The sequence below is a fragment of the Oryctolagus cuniculus genome, chromosome 20 (genome assembly GCF_051225735.1).
Source record: "Oryctolagus cuniculus isolate XC-2025 breed Fujian yellow rabbit chromosome 20, ASM5122573v1, whole genome shotgun sequence".
In the NCBI taxonomy this organism is placed as follows: Eukaryota; Metazoa; Chordata; class Mammalia; order Lagomorpha; family Leporidae; genus Oryctolagus; species Oryctolagus cuniculus.
The window spans coordinates 48,155,143-48,174,693 of record NC_142886.1 but is presented as its reverse complement, the minus strand read 5'-3'; the positions used below and the strand labels follow the sequence as shown (position 1 = coordinate 48,174,693).

General features: G+C 53.2%; 1 protein-coding gene across 22 annotated transcripts in view; it reads right to left on the bottom strand.

The window, feature by feature from the left end:
- EML1 (EMAP like 1) overlaps positions 1-19,551 on the bottom strand; it is a 185,047-nt gene that overhangs the window by 88,113 nt on the left and 77,383 nt on the right. For 3 of the 22 annotated variants that reach the window (XR_016226432.1, XM_089322048.1, XM_089322050.1), the window contains exon 1: positions 5,163-5,210. The exons of 18 other annotated variants lie outside the window; for them this stretch is intronic. The gene's annotated coding sequence lies outside the window, so the exon portion shown is untranslated. Of the gene's footprint in view, positions 1-5,162; positions 5,211-8,990; positions 9,125-19,551 lie in introns of those variants that run through there. One more of the 22 variants, XM_089322047.1, reaches the window with a different exon arrangement.

Here is a 19,551-nt window from a genome sequence, read left to right as displayed (position 1 = left end):
CACGGCGCTGGCCCATGTCTGCAAGTTCCTGAGTCACCCTGACAAAGAGGTCAGTGAACACAGGATATTAGTAGGACATTAATTGCATTCGGAAAACTAGGATCAAGCAGAGGCCCTGAAGGGCAGAAATGTTCACCAGCCGGCAAAGCAAGAGCAGCCCTCCAAGCAAAGGAAGCATTTAAACCAAAGCATGAAGCACGAAAACACACAGACGAGTCACAGCGCAGTCAGCGGCCTCTGACATTGCGATCTTAAGACTTCCGCTTCCTGGAGAGACCCTGTCTGGCCTCTAAATTCAATGTTCTAAGTAACATCATTGCTTCATGGGTAGAAATATTTTCCAGGGGTTGGTGCTGTGGTGTAGCAGGTAAAGCCACCACCTGCAATGCTGGCATCCCATATGGGTGCCAGTTCGATTCCGGCTACTCCACTTCCGATCCAGCTCTCTGCTATGGTCTGGGAAAGCAATAGGAGATGGTCCAAGTCCCTGGGCTCCTGCCCCACGTGGAGACCCGGAAGAAACTCCTGGCTCCTGGCTCCTGGCTTCGGATCAGCCCAGCTCCAGCAGTTGCAGCCATCTGGAGAGTGAACCCAAGGATGGAAGACCTCTCACTCTCTCTCTCTCTCTCCCCCTCTCTCTGCTTCTCTGTAACTCTGCCTTTCAAACAAATAAATAAATCTTTTAAAGGAAAAAAGAAATATTTTCCAAGTGTCTCTATGTAGCTTCTGAGAGTATCTGTTTGTCAAGAGAGCTTATTAAGTCCTGGTGTGCATCTAAAACACTGAGTTCCAACCAAGGAAACATCGTGTCATCTTTCTAAGAATATGTTCTAGGCACAGCTCCTTAAAGAAATCCAACCACGAAGCAAGAACAACCTGCAAATACCCTTCCCTGGCCCTCTGGCCTGGAGCCACCCCCACCATTCTCCATGCTCTTGGACTAGGGTCTGTACAGTCTGTGGGGAGCACCGGTGGGCTTAAGCAAACCCCCAGAGTTGAGACAACACAGTTCTGTGCCTTTCAAGTGCAGCCCGGATCACTGCTCTAGAGTGCAGTGGACTTCCTGGCGCGTGGCTCTGCAGCTGACGCATCTCAGGCACAAGTGCAAGGCCCTCACCTGCTGGACACAAGCGGCCTGCACACTTCACACTTGGGTTCGGCGGGGAAAGTCCGATCAGCATCATGGAAAACACAAAGCCTGGTTGAAGCAAACCAGTTCCAGTCTCTGAGCATTCCAGAGGATTCCACAGCACAAGCTGGGAAATTTCATCTGGTTGCCGTCACAGAAAACCTTGTTAGACGAGGCGTGCGGCACAAACTTTTGCTTTTTTTTTTTAATTTTTAAATTTTTTTATTTTTTGACAAGCAGAGTTAGATAGTGAGAAAGAGAGAGACAGAGAGAAAGGTCTTCCTTTTTCCGTTGGTTCACCCCCCAAGTGGCTGCTACATCTGGTGCGTTGCGGCCTGCATGCTGCGCCAATCCGAAGGCAGGAGCCAGGTGCTTCTCCTGGTCTCCCATGCGGGTGCAGGGCCCAAGCACCTGGGCCATCCTCCACTGCCTTCCTGGGCCACAACAGAGAGCTGGACTGGAAGAGGAGCAACCGGGACAGAATCAGGCACCCCGACCGGGACTAGAACCCAGTGTGCTGGCGCCGCAGGCGGAGGATTAGCCTAGTGAGCCGTGGCGCCGGCGGCACAAACTTTTGCAAGGTGGTTATGCAGAGGTCATTTTAGTCCCTGTTCTTCCAAAGGTTACCATGGAGTTCGCTACAGCCATCAGTAGTGGAACCTTTCAGGGCCGGTGCTGTGGCATAGAGGGTGAAGCCACTGCCTGTGACGCCAGCATCCCATATAGGCACCAGTTCAGGTCCCGGCCACTCCACTTCTGATCCAGCTCTCTGCTAATGCGCCTGGGAAAGCAGCAGAGGATGGCCCAACTGCTTGGGTAGGCCAAAGTCAAGAGCCCAGAATTCAACCCAGGTCCCCCAAATAGGTGGCAGGAACCCAAGCACTTGAACCATCACCGGCCACCTGCCTGGGGACACATTAGCAGGAGGCTGATTGGAAGTGGAGGAGCCGGGACTTGAACCAGGCTCTCTTATGTGGCCTGCAGGCGTCCCACATGGCACCCATCTTCTGCACCAAACGTCCGCCCCAACAATCACCAACAGTTACTGAGCAGCCTGTGACACGCAGAGGGAGGTCTGCGCTACAGGCAGAGACACCGCTTCAGGTACAACCTGGTTTGACAGGACACAAGCCCCACTCAGCCCCATGTGATGCAGGTACAACCTGGTTTGACAGGACACAAGCCCCACTCAGCCCCATGTGATGGACAGGCGGCAGATGGATGGACAGGTCTCCCTGCTCTCTGAGCTGAGACGCAGCTGGCCTGGAATCTGGCTGAGCTCTGGGTGATGCCATGGGTCCAAGAAGGCCCCCAGAACCCCTGGACTCAGGCGCCCTGCACAAGGGCTTTGTAGCTCTGCCCTTTACCTAGACCCCCCAGGTAGCTCTGTGTGGCCATGGCGTTTAATTCCTGCTGTTTCCGTAAAGGATCACGGGAGCCTGTGTATTTTACTCTGTTTAAAAGGTGAGGGAGGTGTGCTTTCAGATGATTATCTCATGACCTAGAGATAACCACAGGCTCTTGATTTGAAAATCTCCTGGAAACAGAGGCCTAGGGGCAGGGGAGGGGGCGGGCTCTGAAAAGATTCACCTGGCACCGGCCCCTCTTCCTGAGAGGCCCTCGCTTCCTGATGGCTGAAACAGCACAGAGTGGATAGCGACCTCTGCAGTGCACCACCTCCCATGCATCCCACACCCTCCCCTCCCACCCCGGGGTCCCTCTCCCCTCCATCAGGGACATCAGAGAACTTGGAGCTCCTGGCCGCCTTAGAGCCCTCAGCGCAGGGCCTCCCAGCTGACGGTAACAGCTGTCACACGCGGCCTCTATGCCTACTGCTAAGACACACACAGTTCTTGCAACATTTTACCTTTTCCCAACTACTAGACATATGTTATCTAGAAAGAAAAACCTCAGGCTTCAGTATTTTGGAGCCAATCACACAGCAAAGCTCAAGGACTGGCAGATAAACCTCTCGTCTGGAAGCTGGCTTTCCCTGGCTCGCGCTGCTGGCAAAACACGTAGGTGATACGAAACACTGTTAGATCCCACAGACACAGGCAGTCACCAGGCGAAGCAACACGTCCTCACTCCTCTGTGCTTGTCGGGCCTGGGTTTCAGCTCCCCCGTCAGGCTCGCAGCCCCCACGCCCCCCCCTCAGCTGACCCCCATGGGCTCGCAGCCCCCATGCCCTCCCAGCTGACCCCCGTGGGCTCCCAGCCCCCTCGCCCCCCCAGCTGACCCCCGTGGGCTCGCAGCCCCCACGCCCTCCCAGCTGACCCCCGTGGGCTCGCAGCCCCCACGCCCCCCCAGCTGACCCCCGTGGGCTCCCAGCCCCCTCGCCCCCCCAGCTGACCCCCGTGGGCTCCCAGCCCCCACGCCCCCCCAGCTGACCCCTGTCGGGCTCGCAGCCCCCACGCCCTCCCAGCTGACCCCCGTGGGCTCCCAGCCCCCACGCCCTCCCAGCTGACCCCCGTGGGCTCCCAGCCCCCACGCCTCCCCAGCTGACCCCCGTGGGCTCGCAGCCCCCACGCCCCCCAGCTGACCCCCGTGGGCTCCCAGCCCCCACGCCCCCCCAGCTGACCCCCGTTGGGCTCGCAGCCCCCACGCCCTCCCAGCTGACCGGCTCCAGCTTCATTTCTGCTCTAAGGCGCCCAGGCCTGCTTCGGTCATGGGGACAGCCAGGAATCCCAGGGCCTGCCAGGAATCCCGGGGCCTGCTCATCCCAGGGCTCATGCCCCAGGGCCTGCTCATCCCGGGGCTCATCCCCAGGGGCTGTGGCTCTGAAATTCACTTCATAGAAAATCACAGGACTCGACCTTATTGTAAAAGAAAATGCCTACAGGGAGCTCACGAGCAGATGTTCGCGTCATTGGCTGGAAGAATCCTACAGACACAGAAATGCCGCTCCTGCCGACGACGGCCAGAGCCTCAGCAGCACCCCTGGAATCCGGGAAGAAATGGCCTGAGGATCTTCTCCCTGCAAGTTCAGCGTGTACCACGGTGGTGCTGGAACCTGGACCAAACACACTGAAACTCAGACTCTCAAGCCAGCGAACCCTCGGTCCAACCCAGTGAGCTGTCACTGTGTTTCCTTCTGGTCCGCACCAAGTGCTGGGCGATCTCCCTGTCTCGGAGCAAGTGGTCCAGCAGGGAGAGATCGGCCAGCAAATGACCAGAGCAGACAAAAAGGAACGCGGATGGGGGAGCAAATAAACAGCTCCCAGCCAGCTCCAAGATCACCAGAGTCGCCAGCACACAGCTCCCAGCGTGGTCGCCAGCGCAGCACGAGGATGTGCTCCAGTCACAGGTGATGGAGGACGGCACCACAGCAAAGCCAGTCTGAAAGTCTCTAGCTGAGGCTTTAGGAAACTTGCTAACTACTTTGTCTTTTTTTTTTTTTTTTTTTTTTTTTTGACAGGCAGAGTGGACAGTGAGAGAGAGAGAGACAGAGAGACAGAGAGAAAGGTCTTCCTTTGCTGTTGGTTCACCCTCCAATGGCCGCCGCAGCCGGCGTATCGCACTGATCCAACGGCAGGAGCCAGGTGCTTCTCCTGGTCTCCCATGGGGTGCAGGGCCCAAGCACTTGGGCCATCCTCCACTGCACTCCCGGGCCACAGCAGAGAGCTGGCCTGGAAGAGGGGCAACCAGGACAGAATCCGGCGCCCCGATCGGGACTAGAACCCGGTGTGCCGGCACCGCAAGGCGGAGGATTAGCCTAGTGAGCCGCGGCGCCGGCCTAACTACTTGAACTCTACTCACTTCACTTTGCCTAACTGTGGTTATCAACCATGGGGCCTGGGATTCCTTGAAACCTTTGGGATGTCTACAGAACACTACAAATACACACTGTGCGTGTACTCAACTGCCTTTGCAAGGGAGATCTGATTTGTCAGCAGCCAAAAGTCCTGGGCACTTCCGGGCTGCTAGTTCCGTTTCCATCCAGTGCAGGGTTTTAGAGCAAACATGAGATCCTGCAGCTGAACAGAAAGTGAACTCCTGATGGTGTGCAGAGCAGTGTGACCTCGAGCCTCACCTCGGGCTAAGACGTCCCCAGAGCAGGAAGGGCACCTCTGGTCTCCGGGACAGCTGTGGGGAGAGACACAGGGAAGCAGAGCCTTGTGATAGTGTCCCAGTAAGTCAAGCCAGGTGGCCAAATACTAAGCCGAAAAGGAAAGAGTAACATTAGGGAGGTGGGGAGGAGCAGAACAGACAAAATAATGAGGGTAAGGGTATGGAGCTGGTGGCACATGGAGACCACCGCACTGCTCACTGGCTACATTTGCTGCACCTTCCAGATACGTCTTCAGTTCATAAACTGACTAAACAAAAAGTATCTAAAAAGGTAACTTTAACAATTTCTACGGCTGGCGCCGTGGCTCACTAGGCTAATCCTCCACCTTGCGGCGCCGGCACACCAGGTTCTAGTCCCGGTCGGAGCGCCGGATTCTGTCCTGGTTGCCCCTCTTCCAGGCCAGCTCTCTGCTGTGGCCCGGCAGTGCAGTGGAGGATGGCCCAAGTGCTTGGGCCCTGCACCCCATGGGAGACCAGGAAAAGTACCTGGCTCCTGCTATCGGATCAGCACGGTGCGCTGGCCGCAGTGCGCCAGCCGCGGCGGCCATTGGAGGGTGAACCAATGGCAAAGGAAGACCTTTCTCTCTGTCTCTCTCTCTCTCACTGTCCACTCTGCCTGTCAAAAAAAAAAAAAAAAAAAAAAAAAAAGGTAACTTTAACAATTTCTTACTTGATATCATAGTCTCATAAGTAAACAGTACTCTGCTCACTTTCTTCCTATTAACTTCCATTAGTGTAATTTTTTTTATTTAAAGTACAAGATGCTTACATTACCCATAAAAGTAATGGTCTTCTACACTTGGTAGTTTTGATTGGTTTAGGACAATATTCCCTTACATGAGAGCCTGTTCTTTCATAGTTTTATAGAAATACTGAGAGAGAAAGATCTGGATGGATGGACAGAGAGTTCCCATCTGCTGAGTCACTCCCCAAATGCCTGCCCACAGCCAAGACTGGTCCAGGCCAAAGTCAGGAGCCAGGAACTCAGTCCAGGTCTCCCATATGGTAGCAAGAATCCAATTACTGGGCCATCAGCACTGCCTCCGAGGGTCTGCATCAACTGGAGGCTGGAGTTAAGCCGGAGCCGCAGCCAGGTACTGGAGCACAGTACTCCGGTACTGGAAGCAAGCATGCGAACTGCTGTCTCAATCCCTAGGCCAATCGCCCACCTTTATTCTTCAGTACTTGAGATAAACACCAGAAAAGCCCAGTTTAAGTGGGGGGCTTTAGCCAAGCAATTGGTTCCCCAGTAAAAAATTATCTAAAATATACTCGAGCTGGTGTGCCTTTTACAGGGAATTACAGCAGACATGGTTGATTTTTGAAAGATGGTGACGAAAGAAAACAGCAGCTTCGGCCCCAGCCCTGAACGCTGTGCACACTTGGGCGTGACCCAGTAAATAGGAGATCTTTCTGCTACTTTCTCTGCCTCTGCCTCCCAAAGAAACACTCTTTAGACTAAAATACCTAAGTTTTTGTTGTAGAAATTACCTGTTTAGATTCCCATCTAAAGGTAGAACCTGTGTGTGTCCACCTTTCAACTAAACAAATCCGTGTTTACCGGGGGTAGGCATTGGGTCAGAAGCTAAGATAGCACTAGGGAGACCACACCCTTGCTCAGACAGTCTCCTGTCCAGCTTCCTGCTAACATGCAGCCTGGGGGGGGGGGGGTAGCAGGAGATGACCCAGGACCTGGGTCCCTGCCACCCATGTGGGAGACCTGGATTGAGTTTCGGGATCTGACTTCAGCCTGGTCAAGCCCCAGGTATTACAGCATTTGGGGAGTGAAATACTTTTAAAAAGTGCCAGCGAGGGGCCAGTACTATGTCATAGTGGACAAAGCTGCTGCCTGCAGCGCCGGCATCCCGTATGGGCACCAGTTCGAGTCCCGGCTGCTCCACTTCCCACCTAGCTCTCTGCTATGGCCTGGAAAAGCCATGGAAGATGGCCCAAGTGCTTGGATCCCAAAAGAAGCTCCTGGTTCCTGGCCTCAGTCTGGTCCAGCCCTGGCTGCTGAGGCCATTTTGGGGAGTGAGCCAGTGGATGGAAGACTTCCTTCTCTCTCGACCTCTGTCTTTGCCTCTCCCTCTCTGTAACTTCACCTTAAAAAAAAAAAAAAAAAAAAGAAGTGCCATCAACTTCGCCTCCAGGCAAGCAGAAATATTAGACTGGATTTACCACCCTGCCTTAAACAGCTGAAAGGAGCAGATAAAATATCTTAAACAGTGGCTCTTCCGACACCAGACAGTGAGGCCAGCTACAGCTGCGAGGTGGCAAACGAGAGGTGACCCCACGACCGACCGTCCCAGCACACAGGGTGCAGAGCTCCCAGGACGTGTGCGGGGAGGGCAAGCCTGGCAGTCTCGCCGTGGGGAGCAGACGGAGCTGCCACGTGTGGCCAAGATGAGGGTGCTCAAGGCAGTGCTGGGGAGGGCAGCTCTGCGGAGAACACCCGCGTCTCCAGGTGAGCTTCCCCCAGAACCGGGATGGAAGGAAACCACTGGGGGCTGGAGAAGGCAGCACCCCAACATCAGAGCAGACGAGCAGCAGCGCCCCAGGGCTGGGAGCAGCTCCTGTCTCCCCCAGCCCGCGTGCACACACTCACCGCCACAGGGCGTCCAGGACTCCCAGGACAACGTCCTGCCTCCAGTGCCACTGTGGCTTCCTCTACCCCAAATATGTTTAAGAGCGAGATCCAGAAGGATAAAAATGTTTCCAAGTGACTTAACCACAGGCCATAACAACACTCAGAAATATTTACAGGAATGCAAAAATAGCCTGCCCCCAGCCAGGTAAAGTCCACAGTATCTGGCGTCCAATAAAACCCGAGCAGCATTCAAGAAGCAGGCAAACATGACCCATAATGAAGAAAAGAATCAGCCAAGCAAAGCTAACACAGATAATAGACTTGGTAGTCAAAACAAAAAACTGGTCAGCTATTATATTTTATATTGTGTGCACTGAAGACGTTAGGGGAAGGAGATAACAGTATGTTACATAGAGACATGGAAAATACAAGGGTAAAAATAAATCAGACTTCCAGATACAATAAAAACTACAATGCACTGGATGAAATTTACGGAAAAGATTAGTACACTTGAAGACACAGCCATAGAAACCATCCAAAATGCAACAGACAGAGACGGGGGTGAGGCAAGGGTACATTAGATACTTTCTAAGATTCAGCCAAGGGTCCCAACGTCTAGATAACCCCAGTCCCTAAAGGAGAGGAGAGAGGGAAGAAAAAAAAAGATGCAGGAAGCCGGCGCCGCGGCTCACTAGGCTAATCCTCCACCTAGCGGCGCCGGCACACTGGGTTCTAGTCCCGGTCAGGGCGCCGGATTCTGTCCCGGTTGCCCCTCTTCCAGGCCAGCTCTCTGCTGTGACCAGGGAGTGCAGTGGAGGATGGCCCAAGTGCTTGGGCCCTGCACCCCATGGGAGACCAGGATAAGTACCTGGCTCCTGGCTTTGGATCAGCGTGGTGCACTGGCTGCAGCGCGCCAGCCACGGCGGCCATTGGAGGGTGAACCAACGGCAAAGGAAGACCTTTCTCTCTGTCTCTCTCTCTCACTGTCCACTCTGCCTGTCAAAAAAAAAAAAAAGATGCAGGAAAAAGTAGCTGGAATTTTCTAAATTTTCAAAAGTTATAAATCTACAAGATCAAGCTCAGTGAATTCCACAGCTAGGAAACATGAAGAAAATTACACCAAGACAGATCAAAATCAAATTGTCTAAATCTGGTGGGATACAGGAAATCTGAGGAGCCAGGAGTACAGGAGGACCTCCTTACCAAGAAGAAAACCTGCAGCTGACACAGGACATAATGCTGAGAAACTGGACGCTTTCCCCTAAGACTGCGGACAAAAAAGGGTGTCGCCTCTCGCCACTCCTATTTGGTATCACCTACAAAGTCCTGGCTCGAGCTGTAAGACAGGAAAGGAAGTAAAACGTGCAGATCAGGAGGAAGGAATAAAACCCTGCTGTTTGCAGAGGACATTATACAAAAAAATCCCGATAATCAACAGCAACCCAAAAACCCTCTGGGAGCTAAGCAGTTACTAACATGCTTCCACAGTCAAAGGTTAATATATAAAACCCAACTGCTTTCTTTAAAAAAAAGATTTTATTTATTTTTTTGAGAGGTAGAATTAAGACAGAGAGAGGGAGAGATTAGAAAAAGGAGAAAGAGAGAAAGGTCTTCCATCTGCTGGATCACTCCCAAAATGCCCACAACAGCCTGAGCTGGGCTGATCTGAAGGCAGGAACCAGGAGCACCCTCCAGGTCTCCCATGTGGGTACAGGGGCCCAAGGACTTGGGCCATCTTCTAGCTTCCCCAGGCCATAACAGGGAGCTGGATTGGAAGTGGTGCAGCTGGGACTTGAACCAGTGACCACATGGGGTGCTAGCACTGCAGGAGGAAGCCTAGCACCTATACCACAGCGCCAGCCCCCACCAACTGCTTTCTTATAGGTCAAAAATGAATGATTAGTATTTGAAATCTTAAAAAAAATCAAATCATTTACAATAGCACCAAAAATGAAATAAGTAGGATTAAGTCTAACAAAGTATGTACAGGAGCCAAATGCAGAAAACTATAAAATTATGATGAAGAAAATCGAAGATTTAGGTTAATGGATATTTGAAGTTCATGGATTAGAAAATCGAATACAGTTAGGACATCAATTCTTCCAACTTGCTCTTCAGACTCAACACAACCTCAGTCGAAACTCCACTGAGCTACCCTGTGACCATTTACAAAGTGATTCTGAAGTGTCCCTGGAGAGGCCAAGGACCCAGAATTCCCCACCTGCACTAAAGAAGAGCGAGGAGGCCACAGAGCTCACCCTGGCTGACCTCAAGGCCCAATGAAGCTGCACTGACCCAACTCTGTGTCTGGGGAAAGAGCAGACGCACAGATCAATGGGGCAGAGTAGCGTCCAGAAACAGACCCACACAGACACGGTCAACTTGGGAGCAAAGGCGACCCACTGCAGACAGGACGGTCCTGCAGGCAAGCACACCTGGTGCAATCAGATGTACACTGGGAAAGCAGTAGAAGAAGGCCCAAGTGCCTGGGCCCCTGCACCTGCATGGGAGACCCAGAAGAAGCTCCTGGCTTCTGCCTTCAGATTGGCTCAGCTCCAGCTATTGCGGCCATCTGGGGAGTGAACCAGCAGATGGAAGACCTTTCTCTGTCTCCTCCTCCCTGTCTATAACTCTACCTCTCAAATAAGTAAATAAATGCAATGTTTAAAAAAAGAATAGCTCCATTAGAACAGCAGAAAGGAGGGGGGAGCTGAGATGACCCCAGCATCCACCTGAAGTCACCCAGAGCAAGCAGAAGGAAGGTGGCGTCTCCAAGGCAGCAGTGAGCAGCAAGGCAGGGAAGACACGGGAGACTCAACACACGAAAAGCTGCTTTTCTGAGAAAATAAATGAAACTGACACAGCGCTCGGAGAAAAAGAAAAGATACAAAAATACCAATATCAGAAACAAGAGAAATAACAGCACTGCAGACCTAAAGACTTTAAAAGAATGAAGAAAACTGATCATTCCATCCCTAGATATTTACCCAAAGCAATGAAAGCTGTGTTCATACAAATATTCAAAGCAGCTTTATTTGTACATTTAAAAAATTTACTTATTTGAAAGCGTAACAGAGAGACAGATATCCTGTCAGCTGCGTTACTCCCCAAATGCCTACAACAGCCAGGACTGAACTCCAACCCCCAGGGGTGCAGGGGCCCAACACCTGGGCCATCCTCAGCTGCTTTTCCAGGCCATAGCAGGGAGCTGGATGGAGAGAACAGTCGGGACGCAAACTGGCACTCAGATCTGGGATACTGGGCGTCCCAAGCACCCGCATCTTAACGCACTGTGCTGCAGTGCCAGCCCCAAAGTGGCTTTACACACAACAGCCAAAAACTGGAAACAGCCCAAGTGTCCATCCACAAGACAACAGCTGAACAAACTGCGGCACATCCATACAACAGTACTCATCAGCAAAAACATATTCAGAAAAACAACACCAGGTGAAAGAAGCCAGAAAATAGAGCAGGTACCTTGTAGTTCCCTTTATGCAATTATGCAAAACGCAAACTAACGGAAGAGTGACAAGTCAGTGGCTGGGGGGGGGGGGGCAGGGCAGACAAAGGAGCTTGAAAAGACAAGTATCTTCGTTATCCTGGTGGTGGCCGGGGTTTCATGGACACACACCATGTCAAAGCTCATCAAATTGCTCATTTAACTCAATGTTGAGAGACCTCAAGAAAGCTTTGTTCCTTTTTTTTTTTTTTTTTTTTGAATGGGGAGGGAGCAGGGAAAAAAAAATGTATGTGGTTGTTAATGAATATAGGGTTTGTTAACTGTTAAAAGATATCAAAATCCTCCATGGAATGAGGCAGGATATTCCAAATAAGAAAATATTCAATTTGAACAGAGAAAGGAAAAAGATACATCGAACTGTTCCGGGACCGTGGAATGACAGATTTTCTTCTTCAAGGACCTTAAAAAATGAAAAATAGTTTTAATCAAGGCCCACGCGACTGCATATTCCAGCAGCCGGCACAGAAGCACGCAGGGTGTGCATCTCCCCGCTGCCACCCTCCATCATTTTACCCTCTCTGAATAGCTTTGAAGTTCCCACTGGGAATTCTTCATTCCAAATACCACAAAAGATATGACCCCCTTGGCCCACAGCTGCTGGTGGTGCCAACAGCAGCCGTGCCAGCAAGTGCCGGGCTGGGGCCTGGAGCCCTGGCAGATGTGTCTCTGTGTCAGGACTGGTCCCTTGGCTGCAGCTCTCCGCTGGTTCTCGTTCCGATCACAGTTCACAGAGAGACCAGCTCGCTCCACTGAGTCCTGGCGTCGACCCAGGAAACACTAGCCTCTCCACCTCCCACCCAGGCTGGAAGCCCCCACAGCAGAAGACACTGGAAATCTGAGCAGAGTCCACTTATGTCACATGGTCACTGCTGAGAGCGTCCCCCTAATGCTGACTGACAACCTACTTCTCTCATCTCTAAAACGTGCCGGAAACCGTACAGTTCCCAAAGTGAAATTTTGCAGTTTGACTCTTTATTAGGGAATCATTTGATGTTTAAGCTGAGGGGCTGGCACTGTGGCATAGCGGGTAAAGCTGCCACCTGCAGTGCCGGCATCCCATATGAGTGCTGTTCCGGCTGCTCTACTTCCGATCCAGCTTCCTAATGCGCCTGGGAAAGCAGCGGAAGACAGCCCAAGTCCTTGGGCCCCTGCACCCACATGGGAGACCTGGAAGAAGCTCTTGGCTCCTGATTTTGGATCAGCCCAGCTCTGGCCCTTGCAGCCATTTGGGGAGTGAACCAGAGGACGGAAGACCTTTGTCTTCCTCTCTGTAACTCTGTCTTTTAAATAAACAAGTAAATCTTAAAAAAAAAAAAAAATAAAATAAATGAAGTTTCAGCTAACGCTTGGGCGAAAAAAGTGGGAGCGAGCCCAGGAAGCAGGTGGGCAGTGCAGAGGATTAGAATACCTGGTCACCCTTGAACCATCGGACGATGAGCTTCGTAGAAAGCCGGCTCCTAGGAGGGACCTCCCCCACTCCCCAATTTAACAGGCAGGCTTTTTTCTTTTGAATTTCAACCATTGTGTTTAAGAAGACAACTGAAAAACGAGCAAAGGACTTCAACAGATGTTTGTCCGAGAAGAGACACGAACGGCCAATAGGCACGGGGGCAGATGCTCGATGCCGCCAGGCAGCAGGGCCAGGCCGGTTCCCGCCAACTAGAACGGCTGTAAGTCCTTAAAGTGAAAACGCTGTTGTTGGCAACAGTGTGCAGAAGCTGGAACCCTGTGCGTTGCTGGTAGGCTGCAAAATGCCTCAGCCACCATGGAAACCAGCTTGGCGGATCCTCAAAAAGTTAAACCCAGAGTTACCACCCGGCCCAGACACGCGGTTGGTGAAACTGAAAGCCGGGACTTGACCAGGTATTTGGATCCCAAAGGTGGGGACCAGGTGTCTATGAGCAGGTGAGCGGATGTAAAGCCCCACACAGAGGACGAGATTCAGCCGCGCGAGGAACACGCTGCAACATCTGTAGGTCGGCTGAGCGCTGCCTGAGCGGGACGAGCCGGAGGCCGGGATTTCACAGGGAGCAGGACCAGTGAGGGGTTACGAGGGGCCGCGTGTGGCAGCAGGGTGGGCTGTCTCGTGAGGGACAGTTTCTGTTCAGGACGATGAAAACTTTTGTAAGCAGATGGTGGTGATGGTCGTACAATGTGAGTATAATTAATGCTGCTGAATTTGTACACCGAAAAGGGGTCAAATTTTTACATTTGATCATATATATACATCTATATATATAAAAACCCATAATTTGTAAAAATGCTCAACCGTGTTGATGGACTGGCTCTCGAGGAACGACAGACCATTAATTTACTCACTGAGGAGGATCCCTGTGCCGCGGCTGTGCTGGGTGCGGGAGATGCACTCTGAGCAGGCGGGAGGGGGCACTGAGGGAGTGCACGGAGGAGGAGGAGGCCTGAGGAAGGCCTCCATGAGGCTCATCCAGACCAGCGGGCAGAGGGCACCTCACTCCAGCCGATTCCGTGGCAGGTTTTGTTTTGTTTTGTTTTTTAAGATTTATTTATCTGAAATACAGAGTTACAGAGGGAGAGACAGAGAGAGAGACAGAGCGAGAATATCCTATCCACTGGTTCACTCCTGAAATGGCCACAGCGGCTGGAGCTGGGCCTGTCGGAAGCCAGGAGCCAGAAGCTTCCCCGGGGTCTCCCATGCAGGTTCAGGGACCCAAGCACCTGGGCCACCCTCCACTGCTTTCCCAGACACATCAGCAGGGAGCTGGATCAGAAGTGGAGCGGTACCCATATGGGATGCCGGCGCTGCAGATGGCAGCTTTATCCACTGTGCCACAGCGCCGCCGCCCGTGGCCTGGTTTTAAGGACGGAAAGGAGCTGAGCCGAAAGGACAAGGCTTTGGAGGAAGCATCCCAGCCTGACCAAGAGCAGCGAACAACACACAACAAACTAAAGAGCTAACAAACACATTTTTAAAATACAGACGATGAAACATCGGTGGGGGGTGAGCATCTCCCGCGTGGAACCATGATGAGAAAGAAGCGCAGCTCTCAGACATCCACGAAGCGAGCCTGGGCGGACACCCACACTGGAGGACATCACCAATCCCTTCCATTTTTTTCCACAGGCACAAGTTGCGCAGGGACAGCATCCCTGATCTCACACCAAACGCGCTCAGTGTGCGCCTCCTGCACCCAGACACAGGGCGGGGGTGCTGGCGGTACAGCTGCCGCTGGGCCCAGACCCTCCAGGAGGCTGTGCTGTCCTGGCCGCTGCAGCCCTGGGACCCAGGAGCCAGTGCGATGGCTTCCTCTGAGGCCTCTCCCCCTGCGTCCCGACATGGGCTTCCCTCGCCAGTCACATTGACCCCGGGCCATGTAACTTCATCTGCACTCAATCACCCCTCCAAATACAGTCCCAGTCTGAGAGGTGGCAGGGATCCCACATGTGACTATGTGGGACAGAAGTCAGCCGGCACAGAGGTGCTTAGAGCACTCACCTGCCACCTGCTCACCGGCTCCGTGTGCAGTGGGGCTGTGGTTACCCTCACTACTGCACTTAGTTTGTGTGCCGAGTGTGGATGAGTTTACTGACACCGTCAGCTCGCCGAAGCCATCGTCTGAGCCACCCTGAAGAGCTTCCTCCGGTGTCCACAACAAACTGCTCCTGACTCATTTCCCCTTCCTTGGCATCAATGTGAACTTGAACTTTCCTTCTCAGAAATGCAATCACATTTCTTTTTTTAAAGATGTATTTTTTTTTTTTGAAAGTCAGAGTTACACAGAGAGGTAGAGAGGTAAAGAGGGAGATCTTCCACCTGCTGGTTCACTCTCCAAATGGCTGCAATGGCCACAGCTGTGCCAATCCAACACCAGGAACCAGGAGCTTCTTCCAGATTTCCAACATGGGTGCAGGGGCCCAAGGACTTGGGCCTGCTTTCCCAGGCCATAGCAGAGAGCTGGATCGGAAGTGGAGCAGCCGGGACTCGGACCAGTGTCCATATGGGATGCCAGCCCTACAGGTGGCAGCTTTACCCGCTACGCCACAGGGCCAGCCCTGGAATCACATTGCTAACCCACGCGGAATTCCTGCGTAGTCTGCTCTTTTATTTTATTTTTGCCCTAGGATCGTTTACTTGGTTTTTTTTTTTTTAAACAGGTAGAGTTACAAATTGTCTCTCTCACAATTATTTTTTTAATTTTTTTTTTTTTTTTGACAGGCAGAGTGGACAGTGAGAGAGAGAGAGACAGAGAGAAAAGTCTTCCTTTGCCGTTGGTTCACCCTCCAATGGCTGCTGCGGCTGGCGCACCACACTGATCCGAAGGCAGGAGCCAGGTGCTTCTCCTGGTCTCCCATGCGGGTGCAGGACCCGCATGGCACTTGGGCCATCCTCCACTGCACTCCCGGGCCACAGCAGAGAGCTGGCCTGGAAGAGGGGCAACCGGGACAGAATCTGGCGCCCCGACCGGGACTAGAACCTGGTGTGCCGGCGCAGCAAGGTGGAAGATTAGCCTAGTGAGCCGCAGCGCCGGCCTCTCTCACAATTTTGAGAGAGACAGAGAGAAAGGTCTTCCTTCCATTGGTTCACCCCCAAAATGGCTGCCACAGCCGGCGCTGCGCCACTCCGAAGCCAGAAGCCAGGAACCTCCTCCTGGTCTCCCATGTGGGTGCAGGGGCTCAAACATTTGGGCCATCCTCCTCTGCCCTCCAGGGCCACAGCAGAGAGCTGGACTGGAAGAGGAGCAACCGGGACTAGAATCCGGCACCCACATGGGATGCCGGTGCCACAGGCGGAGGATTAACCAAGTGAGCCACGGTTCCAGCCCCAACCTTAGAATTGTTTAAAGGTGACACTAGAAGTTGGGGGCTCCGCCACTGTGTTGCTCAAGTCAGCGAACAGAGGGGAGGTCCACTCACAAGAGACGGGACAAGGACGCTCACCTCCAAGGACACAGGGAGCTGCGCTCAGCCAGGTCGTGCCTCTTGCAGAGATGATCCTGGGTGATCTGACTTCAGCCCCCTGCAGCCGTGCGAGGCCCAGACTAGCACTCTCGCCTTCCCTGAGAGCTGCGCCGGACGTCCACCTAATCTAATTACCCCCCTTTCCTGCTCAGAATCAATGCACAGACGCACCCTTGAAATGCTAAAGACTTTGCAGACGTAAAACAGTCGACCCTCACAAGAACACTCACATTGAGTCAACACGATTGCCTGTTACTGAGAAAACGCACACCAAGCTTTCCTGGCAGCTGCGTGGCTCTCAGCTTGATCACCACAAACTCGGGAGGCAGGACTTTCTAAAAAGTCCTGCGTGTGTGAGCAGAGATGGCTTATATCTAAAATTATTTTCTCACGTGAAACTGTCTGTATTTTGTGCTTATTTTCATTCTAAGCATATCAAGCTCAGCCACTCCCGCTGCTGTCTATGGAGCAAATTCCTGAGAACTGCAAAGCAGAAACCTGTGGCAGCAGAATGCATGACAAGGGGCTGGAGCTGGTTAAAGACCAGCGAGTGTGGAATGAGCTCCTGCTAAATGCTGTGCACAGCTCAAGGTGCACAGGGGCTAACAGGGACTACACGGAAATAGGACTGACCGCGGACCGTGCTTGTAAGCCTGCAAGAGAGGACAGAATGTGGGGGATGTGGAGAAAGGCAGAGACCCTAGAGACGGGACCCTCAGATCTGCCACTTGCCAGGACGTGATGTTGCCTTTAAAGAGGCAGCAACACTTAGCGTGGAGAGGAGAATGAGATTTGGGAAATGCATACAAAGGTGGTGGGCGCCTGGCAGTTACGCAGTAAACCACAGTGATTGCTACTTTCGCCTGGGGACAATCAGGAAAAGCTTCCTGGAAGAAATGGTGCCAAACCCCCTCTAAGGAGAGGGATGCCCAGCGACGCCCAGGGCCCTGAGTCCTAGTCCCTGCCCCCGACGGTGGTGACTGCGGTCTCTCCAGAGAACTCGGCGTGAGGAGGGCACCTGTTTGTTTCTTTGCTTCACCTTTGCTATCTGCTTGGCTTTGCACGGCTCTTCCTCTGAGCCAAGGGTGGACGTGGTGCACTGAGCCTGCGAGGATGGAGCAAAGCAACACTTCTGAGAGCCCAGGGGGCTCCTGGCCTGTGCTGGATACTTTGTTTCTGTGAGGAGCAAGGCAGTTAGGAAGTGTATTACTGGAACACTCAATCCAATGGTATACTGGCTCAGACAGGTCGTACTCCATCTTTCTCAGGGTATAAACTGGGTGCCCAGACGCCAAGCCCGGGGGCCCTCCTGCCCCCCCCCCCACTCCACCAGAAGGCAGAGACAGGGCTGCACTGCCGCCACAGCCAGGTCCTCGCCACCCACACACGGCAGATGCTGCTGGGAGCCAGGGACCAGCACAAACGGGAGACGAGAAGCTGCCCTGCTGGCGGCAGTCTGCCTAAGTGGCAAATGTATTTAAAAAAAAAAATGGAGTCAGTGAAAGAAGCTAGCTGCACACTGCATGCCAGCCTCCCCCACCACGCCAACTACAGCGACAGGGGAGCCTTGGCCTGTCTCCGGGAGGAGAGGGCTCTGCAGGGCCGGTGCTCAGGCTTGCTGGAAGCCAGGCGCAGCGAGGCGCTGACGCTCAGTGTGGATCCAGAAAACACAGATGGACTGGGCGGCTGTGGGGCGGAGTGGGCCAAGAAGAAGGAGCTGCTAAAACGGGAGAAGGTAGCAGAGCAGCTTCTGCAGCCTGAAGTGGGCACCAAAGAAAGGGAAAAAATAAACACAAGTGAGGACGGGGAAGGGTGGCTTTGGCAGGCAAACGTGCTCTCCCCAGCTAAGCAGAGCAAGCTCAAGTTCAGCGGCCTTTTCCTTGTGGGGGACGTGCCTGATAATAAAAACAGGCAGAATTTTAAAGCTGAACAAACAAGTACACGTGCCACACTAACTGGTTCTGGAAGTCCCAGTCCAGAAGGCAATCTGACGGAAACGGGAGACAGGGTCGGGGAGGTGGGGGGTGGGGTTGATAATACGCATCAGTGTGGATGAAGGAAACCAATGGCAGAGACGCAGGACCAGCAGGGGCCTCAGCTCCTCGGCTAATGACGTGAAATCCCCGCTACCCAGCAGGGTCCGTGAAGGCGCTTTGAAAATGTTAACACACCTCACAAACAGGAGATTGCTACTATTACTGTTCAAACAACTGCATGTTGTTAAATGACTATTCAATGGCTAACAGGGTTCCCCTCTCTCCCTCCCTCCCTGCCTCCTCCTCTCTCTCTCCCTCCCTCTCTCTCCTCCTCACTCTCCTTCCTTCTTTCTCTCCCCCTCCCTCTCTCTCCTCCTCTCTCCCCTTCTCTGTCTCCCTCCCTCCTTCCCTCCCTCCCTCCCTCCCTCCCTCTCTCTCTTTCTCTCTCTCTCTCACACACACACACACACGCACTCACTCATATTCTCATATAGCTCCTGCATTCGATATTTAAAAACACTAATATGGGGTTATGGTCTCAAAGGGTGGAACTACAAGAAGAAACAAGCGTGGAAATACTGAGTGGTGGCCGGGTTGAAGATCTGTGCAGCCTGCCCCGTCGGATGCCACAGCTCCTGTGGGTAATCGTCGCTTGCAGGCACAAGATGCCTTTGTTCAAAAAAGAGCTGCCCCGTCCTGCCGTCTGCACCGCAGGCTGGCTCTGGCTCGGGACCCAGCGCTCAGGGCACGCACGGCCCCTGAAGCCGGCTCAGCCCGCCCGGAGGAGCTCCTGCAGCGCTCCCCCCACCCTACCACAGAGAGTAGGCCACTCCAGGACTCTAACCACAGACGCTCTCACTGTTAATGGCTGTGGTTAGCCACAGAAGTACCGTGTCACGTGGCCATATTAGCAAACAGAAATGCACTTGCAGATCCTAATCTAAATGCCTTCCTTTCCATCTCTTGGTGTCACCCTGCGTGGAACCTCGGGACTTGGAAGAGGCGGTGACCGGGGTCAGAAGGCAGCTGGTGCAGTACACAGAAGGGCCTGAGTCCTTTAACATCGACACAAGTTGCCCGTGCGGGCAGGGGCGAAAATGACCTCATTCCACAGGGATGATGAGAGGCTCAAGTTGAGAGAGCTCTCGCTCTGTGAAAGCAGGAGAGATGTAGAAGGCGCAGGAAGAGCCCCCCCACCCCCCGAGGTACACACCGCGCTATCACCAGCCTCTGCTTTACCACTGCAACGCGGCCGCGCCGAGAGCCGGGTGAGTGCTGGGCGGCATCAGTCCACGTTAGCCAGCGAGCGCGCTCCCTGCAGCCTGGCTGAATC